Consider the following 9,210-nt stretch of genomic DNA (forward strand, 5'->3'; position numbering starts at 1 on the left):
CCCTTCCTTTATTACCTACTTATTAAACTCTCTCTTAAGTAATGTTTTACTATCTACTTAAATAACCTTTACTTTAAACCCTTACTACTTATATACTATATATATAAAGTAGTGTAGAACACTAAGGGTTTCTTGTTTAGATTCTATAGTATATATAAAGTTTATTTAAGTTAAGTTATCTAAGATATAAAGGATATAGCGCTCTCTTATATCTACTATATAAAAAGAGATAAGATCTACGTATATTTACTTAAATAGAGTAGTAGCTCTTTTAGCTAGTACCTAGGATATTTGTTGTTTTACGTTAGATAAGTAGTACGTTTTATAAGAGGTAATAAGATACTAGTCTATATCTACTATTTTAACGTCTCTAGTAGCGCTAGAAAGGCGCTAAATAGCCTTTATTTAAAGGTAACCTATCCTTTTATACTAAAGGTTAGTTAAAGTACTAGATAGTACTAGAATATAACTGTTTATAAGGTATACTATAGTATTAGTAGTTATAACGTTGTTTCTAAGTTTAGTAACTAGATTATATTCTAGTATCTACTAGCTATTTTAAACTAGTATATAGTAAAAAGTTTAGTTTCTAAAGGTTAATTGTCCTTCTTTAGTATCTTAGTAGATCTCTTTTTAGATTAATTAATGTAAGGATACTACGTTAGTATAGAACGTAAGGACTAGTATAGTATTTAGTAACTTAATAGTAAAAGGCCCTTTTAGCCTTTAGAGTTAGATTTTTACTATACTAAAGGCTTTAATTTAAATTTAATCCTTACTAGCTAATAAAAAGCTTTGTTCTAAGGCTTTTTATATAAAGCTAAACCTATTTAGGTCGTTACAGACGTATATCGTAGTACCTAAGTCAAGTATAAAGCTCTTTTTTAGTAGGTAATCCTGTTCTCTTCTTTTTAAGACTAAATAACTAAATTTAGTAGTTAGGTTAGCTGTTTTAGTAGCTATATTAGTAGATATAGCTAATACTATAAACACTTTAGAGGGATCCTCTTTTTTGTTAATTACTATAGTTATTTAAAGAAAAAAACTTTACGACAGTCGCCTACGCCTTTAACTACCCTAAAAACTTAAAAACAAACAATAGAATTAAAATTAGTACCCTTAGATACTTCTTAGAGTACTAGTAGACTATAGGCAAGCCTATAGTAACAGATAGTAAGTATACTAGACTTAAACAAAGCTAGTACTACCTACTTATAAGAAGGAGCTAATACTCTTATTCCCTAATAAAAAGCTATAGTAAGAAGCTAGTAAGTAGTAAGAATAGTATAGATAATAAAACAAAGTTAATCTTACGATAAATTAAGGCTTATATAATACTAGGTAAGAAAGATAAGGCGTTACGCTTTCTTTATAACCTTATTATAATAACGATAGTAGTAGTAGAGCTAAAGGTAGTAAATATAAAGACCCTCTTATATACCTCTAAGACTCTTTCTAATAACAACCTAGTAACGATTAAGTAATTAAGAACGATGTTAAAGGAGGCCTTTTAGAGGCTAATAGTAGTAGTAGCCCCTTAGGCTACGTATACGTTAGTAGTAAGCTAGTACCTAATAAGAGTATAAGTAATACTAAAGGAACAGATTAAAGAGCTAAGGATTAGAGTAGATAGATAGATAAAAGACCTAGTATGTTATAGTACTATTAAAGTAGTAATAGTAGCTAATATAGTAATTAAAGGCGCTAAGGTAGTAACGACTTACTAGCTTTCTAGTAGTAACACTATCCTTACCTTTAAGAAGGCTATACTAAAGACTACGATCTAAGATTAGAGCTAGGTATAAAAGGCGTTTAGGCCTATAGCCTAGCTCTATAAGAGTAAGTTTATAGTAATTATAAAGAGCCTACTAGTAGATTAGGTTATATAGACAGAATTAAGAGTGTTACTAGTAGAGATCTAAGCTTATATACTATATATTATAAAGGTTAAAGTCAAGCCTATTAAGGCCTTTATAGTAAAGTTTATAATAATAGTACTATACTTTTAGAGTACTAATATAGTAATACGCTTATATAAATAAAGGCTAATCTAGTAAGCCTAGATCTTTAACTATAAGCTATATTTAGCTAACCTACAAATCTAAAGATACTTCTAGTACTACTAGTTTAGCTATATTAGGCGGTTCTATAAGAACTAGGCCTAGTATAGCTACTATATAAGAGCGGCGTACCCTTAAGGTAAAGAGGAGTACCTTTAACTTAATAGTAAGAAGAGATACGTTAACTATAGTAGACTATATATAGTATAAGACTATTAGTATCTTAAGGCCCTTAAGGTAAAAGAGTAAGTATATACTATATATTAGTAAAGACCTAGATAGTTTAAGGTATTAAAGAGTAGCTTTACTAGCTAAGTACTTAGTGTTATACTAGCGTCCTTATAAGATAGTAATAATAGCTACTAGGTCGTAGTACCTAAGAGACTATAGACAAGTAACAATAAGAAGCCTATAGTAAGGACTTTAGTAAGGTATAGATACCTTCTTATTAAGGCGCTAGATATAGTAACGGTTTAAAGCTATAACATTATAGAGATATTAAGCTAAGGAACTAACTAGGGGTCTAGCGACTTCTTTATAACACAAGACTTATAGATCCTAGACTCTTAGTAATAAAATTAATAATAGTATACTAGAATACTATAAGAAGGAATAGCCTTACCTTAATAGCGCTTTATAATAGCTATAAAGCTAACGTTATAGTAATCTAAGAGCTATAGTATAACAAATAGATAAAGATAGTCTACTACTTAGTATAAGTAAAGTACTAGTAGGTCTATAAGAGTAAAGGCTATATAGTTATTTATGTTTATAAGTAGTACTTACTTCTTACTTAAGTAGTAGAGACTAGTGTCGACTAGTATTACGTTACTCTATAAGGTATTACTATCTAGTTAATATACTTACTAATTCCTGACTCTCTAGGCTAGACTAGCCCTCTCTAGCGGCTTACTAAAGAAGACCTAAAGAGGCTATAGATTATTATAAGTAATATAAACCTTTACTACTTACTTTAGGATAGAGCTAGTAAGACTACCCTTAAATTAGAGACCCTTCTTTATCTAGCCTATAGATAGTAGCTCTTACTACGTATACCTTAAGAAGAGCTAACCTAAAAGAGATATAGTAAATAAGACTTAACGATTAATTATATATAGGCTATAATAACGCTCTAGTATACCTACTAAAGTAACCTAGGGTATAAGGGATCTAACTACTATGCCTAGCTAATTAAGGTTATTACCTAAGTAAGAGATTACTATAAGAAAGCCGTAAAGGTACTAGGGTAGAGCTAGACTCTAATAGACTAAGAGCTAGTAGTAATTAAGGCTAGAAGGCTCTACCTCTTTTCTAAGCCGCTAGACATACCTTATAAGGTTAATAAGGTAGTTAACTTACTTACTTCTTAGCTTATACGTATTATAGACTTATCTACCTTAAGAAAGAAGGTTAGCTAAGGGCGTACTAAACCCTAGTAAAGTAGTAAAGTCCTTAAGGCTATCTAAAAAACACAAGTAATACGCTATTAATACACTACTACCTTAACTAAACTTTACTAGCGCGACCTCTAGTAGGCTAGTACTTACTAACTCTAGACGATCTAAGATATAAAGACTAAGAGCTAGTATAGTACCCTTACTACTACCTTAAAAGACTAATAAAAACTCTAGAGTCTTAAAAGGTAGGCTAGGCTTTATAGCTATATACCCTTAGAACTAGCCTTACTCTCTCTTCTTTAGGGCACTAATAAAGAAGTACTAGCTATAAGCTACTATAATAAAGTAATAGTATTAGGCTAGTAGTTCTTTCTAGAATTAGTAGCTAATCTTAGTAACGTTATTCTAGACCTTTAAGACAAGTAGTACTAGTAGTTTACTATTAACAACACTATAATAAAGGCAGACATTACTAACGTTCTCTAAAAGATAAGTACCTAAAAGGTACTAAGACCTAACCTACTACTTACTAGCTTCCTTAAGGTATATAGGCGCCTCTTAGCTAAGCTCCTTATAGTAGTAGTAACTATAAGCCTTTAGCTAGGGCACGTCTTAGTATAGTTTAAAGTAGTAAAGGTAGTAGTACTATATAAGCCTAGAAAGACCCTTAAATAGTAATAAACTACTAAGGCCTATAGGCTAATATTACTCTTAAGCGCGATAAGTAAAGTAATTAAGTTAGTAATTAGCTAGTACTTTACTAATACTATAAAGTTATAAAGGCTCTTTCTAAAAACGTAGATAAGAAACCGGCTATAATACTTAATAGACCTTATAGTTAAAATAGTAGTTAATACTATATATATAGTATAAAGCTATAAGGCTATAGTGTCCTTTCTTTAACTAGACATTAAAGGCGCCTTTAATATAGTAAACTATATACGCCTCTTTTATACTCTCTAATACCTAAGGTTCTTTATATAGGCTATATAGTAAGTATATAGCTTCTTTACTAATTAGACAGCTAGCCTCTTTTTTAATAAGAAGGTAGCGCCGCCTTAAGAGGTTACTATAAGAGTACTATAAGGCTTGCCCTTCTCTCTTATTCTCTTTTTTCTCTATACTACTAGCTTGTATACACTACTATAAAGATATACAGGCCTTATTATAGTAAGGTTTACTAACGACCTTAACCTTTTAGTATTTAGTAGAGATATAATAGAGATATACTAGTACTTTAAAAGGGTATAGTAGACCTGTAGCTAGTAGGTATAAACAAAAGGAATAGAGTTTACCTCTAAAAAGAGTAAGCTTCTTTACTTTACTTATACTTATACTATACTAATAACGCCTGTCTACCTTAATAGCTAGGTTATACCCTTAGTCTAAGAGGCCTACTTTCTAAGAGTTTAGATAGATTAAAAGAAGCCTATAGTAAGGACTCTAGTAAGGCGTAGGCGCCCTCTTATTAAGGCGCTAGACATAGTAACAGTTTAGAGCTACGACATTATAAAGATATTAAGCTAGGGAACTAACTAAGGGTCTAGCGACCCTTTTATAACGTAAGACTTATAGATCCTAGACTCTTAGTAATAAAATTAATAATAGTATACTAGAACACTATAAAAAGGAACGGCCTTACCTTAATAGCGCTTTACGATAGCCGTAAAGCTAACGTTATAGTAATCTAAGAGCTATAGTATAACAAATAAACAAAGATAGTCTACTACTTAGTATAAGTAAAGTACTAGTAAGTTTATAAGAGTAAAGGCCGTATAGTTATCTACGTTTATAAGTAGTACCTACCTCTTACCTAAGTAGTAAAGACTAGTGTTAACTAGTGTTGTATTACTTTATAAGGTATTACTATCTAGTTAATATACTTACTAATTCCTAACTCTCTAAGCTAGACTAGCCCTCTCTAGTAGCTTACTAGAGAGGACCTAAAGAGGCTGTAGATCGTTATAAGCGATATAAACCTCTACTACTTACTCTAAGATAGAGCTAGTAAGACTACCCTTAAATTAGAGACCCTCTTTTATCTAGCCTATAAGTAGTAGCTCTTACTACGTATACCTTAGAGAGAGCTAACCTAAAAGAGATATAGTAAACAGGACTTAATAATTAATTACGTATAGGCTATAGTAACGCTCTAGTATACTTACTAAGGTAACCTAGGGTATAAGGGATCTAACTACTACGCCTAGCTAATTAAGGTTATTACTTAAGTAAGAGATTACTATAAGAGAGCTATAGAAGTACTAAGATAAAGCTAGACCTTAATAGACTAAGAGCTAGTAACGATTAAGGCTAGGAGGCTCTACCTCTCTTCTAAGCTACTAGACATACTTTATAAGGTTAATAAGGTAGTTAACTTACTTACCTCTTAGCTTATATATATTATAGACTTATCTACTCTAAGAAAGAAGGTTAGCTAAGAGCGTACTAAACCCTAGTAAAGTAGTAAGGTCTTTAAGGCTGTTTAGTAAACGTAAGTAACACGCTATTAATATATTACTACCTTAACTAAACTTTACTAGTACGACCTCTAGTAGGCTAGTACCTACTAACTCTAGACGATCTAAGATATAAAGACTAAGAGCTAGTGTAGTGCCCTTACTACTACCTTAAAAGACTAATAAAAACTCTAGAGTCTTAAAAGGTAGGCTAGGCTTTATAGCTATATACCTCTAGAACCGGCCTTACTCTCTCTTCTTTAAGGCGCTAATAGAGAGGCACTAGCTATAAGCTACTATAATAAAGTAATAGTATTAAGCTAGTAGTTCTTTCTAGAATTAGTAGCTAATCTTAGTAACGTTGTTCTAGACCTCTAAGACAAGTAGTACTAGTGGTTTACTATTAATAACACTATAATAAAAGTAGACATTACTAACGTTCTCTAAAAGACAGGTACCTAAAAGGCGCTAAGACCTAACCTACTACTTACTAGCTTCCTTAAGGTATATAGGCGCCCTTTAGCTAAGCTCTTTATAGTAGTAGTAACTATAAGCTTTTAGTTAGGGCACGTCTTAGTGTAGTTTAAAGTAGTAAAGGTAGTAGTACTACGTAAGCCTAGAAAGACCCTTAAACAATAATAAACCGCTAGGGCCTATAGGCTAATATTACTCTTAAACGTAATAAGTAAAGTAATTAAGTTAGTAATTAGCTAGTACTTTACTAACGCTATAAAGTCGTAAGGGCTCTTTCTAGAAATATAGATAAGAAACCGGCTATAATACTTAATAGACCTTATAGTTAAAATAGTAGTTAACACTATATATATAGTGTAGAGCTATAAGGCTATAGCGTTCCTTCTCTAACTAGACATTAAAGGCGCCTTTAATATAGTAAACTATACATACTTCTTTTATACTCTCTAATACCTAAGGTTCTTTATATAAGCTATATAGTAGGTATATAGCTTCCTTACTAATTAGATAGCTAGCCTCTTTTTTAATAAAAAGGCGGCGCTACCCTAAGAAGTTACTATAAAGGTACTATAAGGCTTGTCCTTTTCTCTTATTCTCTTTTTTCTCTATACTACTAGCTTGTATACACTACTATAAAGATATACAGGCCTTATTATAGTAAGGTTTACTAACGACCTTAACCTTTTAGTATTTAGTAGAGATATAATAGAGATATACTAGTACTTTAAAAGGGTATAGTAGACCTGTAGCTAGTAGGTATAAACAAAAGGAATAGAGTTTACCTCTAAAAAGAGTAAGCTTCTTTACTTTACTTATACTTATACTATACTAACGACGTCTGTCTACCTTAACAGCCAGGTTATACCTCTAGTCTAAGAAGCCTACTTTTTAAGAGTTTAGATAGGTTAGAAGCTTAAGTAAAAGGGCTACCTTAACGCTATTAAACAAAAGTTTACTACCTAGTAGTTTATACTTATAAGGCTTACTATATTTACGTAAAGATATAGCCTACTATACGTAAGAGAGATTTATATAAAAGTAATCTAGAGCGCTATAGTATATAGTGTAAGGGTCTAGTACTGCCTCTCTAAGTAACAAGCTAAGGAGATTATAAAAGACCTTACTATAAAGTAGTTATAGTACTTTTACGTTATTATAAGGGTATACTAGGCGACTCTTATTTAGTTTCTTAAGTCTAAAATAGCTATACCTCTACTTAACCTTTACCTTAACAAGTAAGTAGTAGACTTTAAATAACGTCTTAAACGTATAAGTAAAGGTAAACTTATATAGTCTATCTATAATAAGGTAGCGACCTGCCTTTAATAACGCTAGAGACGCTACTATAACGCTATTATAGTACTACCTTATACGTTACTTAAGTATAAGACAGGCTAAGCTATATAAGTAAAGGACTAGTATAAGGACTTCTTACTAGAAGAGACCTTATAAGAGAACTAGAAGATATAATAGACCTAATATAATAGTTTACTAGTATACTACTAGGGTACTACCTTAGCTATACTACCTGTCCTTTTAGTAGATACTCTTAAGAAGTACTTACTCTTTTATAAGTATAAGAGCTTACTTTTAATATAGATCTATACTAGTAAGGTTAGGCTCTAGGCCTTCTTTTTTAAACGTAGAGTACTAGAGGTAGTAACTCTCTAGTGCCCTTATAGTAAGGCCTTAAAGACAGTAGCTTACCTAGTTCTTAACTACTAGTAGCTTAACTAATAGTAGTAGGCCTTATAGTAAGTACTTTACCTAAAGGTACTATAGACGTTCTATAACTTTATAGTAGTAATAAAGAGAGAAAAGAGCGCGTATATACTAATCTACTAGCTACTATCTACTAGCTAGTTCTTATAGTTTAGGCTAGCTAAGCGCTACCTAGCTAAAGAAGAGAAAGAGTAATCCTAGTTAACGGCTAGTGTCCTTCTAGCGTCTTACTAGCGTCTTATTAGTATATTTAGTATTACTAGGCTAGAAGGTTAAGTTCTAGTAAGGTAGTAATAAGGTCTTAGCGCTCTAATAGCGCTATAATAAAGTATTTACAAGAGGTAGTACGTAGGTTTTTACCCGGCTTTAGTATAGTTTTATTACGTAATTTATATAGTATAAAGGTTCTGTATACATTAGGCATAAGTAGTAAGAATAATAATAATAATAATACTATAGTTATTTTTGTATTTAGGTTTAAATTACCTAATTTAGACGTGTTTTAATCCTCTTTTTAGAGTACCTCTACCCTCTTCTTAATAGAGGCGTTAGACTTAAGTTTTGTACTAATCTCTTTTTAGATCTTCTTGTTTAGTACTTATCTTACTAGCCTTTTACTAGGGATTAAGTAATAGTAGTCCTTAAACTAGTGCCTCTTACTATATAGGTACTTAAAGGGCTGTTTACCCTCTTTGTCTAAGCTTTGCCCTTAAAGGGTAGAGAACGCTACGTAATATCTCTTTTTTACCTTTAGTTACCTTTTACTCTTAAGTTTAAGCTTAAACTTATTAAGTACGTCTTTAAATTTAAGTTTCTTTTCTCTAAAAAGCTAGTGTTCTACTATCTAGGTAAACACTAGATCTATACCCTTTATAGCGGCTATAAAGTCGTAGATTAGCCTAGTACTTAGAACTTTAGCTATATTAAGTACTAGACAGTTGTTATACGCTAATTTAAAGCTATTAATCTAAGCGGCTACTAATTGCCCTCTTTTAGGTACCTTTTAAGCTAACTTATACTTCTTAATTAGCTTTTGTTACCTTATATTATCTAAAGGAGCTACTTTCTTTTTAGTTCTATAAGTATATTATATACTATAGT

Source organism: Amorphotheca resinae (assembly GCF_003019875.1).
Source record: "Amorphotheca resinae ATCC 22711 unplaced genomic scaffold M430scaffold_3, whole genome shotgun sequence".
NCBI classification, from domain to species: Eukaryota; Fungi; Ascomycota; class Leotiomycetes; order Helotiales; family Amorphothecaceae; genus Amorphotheca; species Amorphotheca resinae.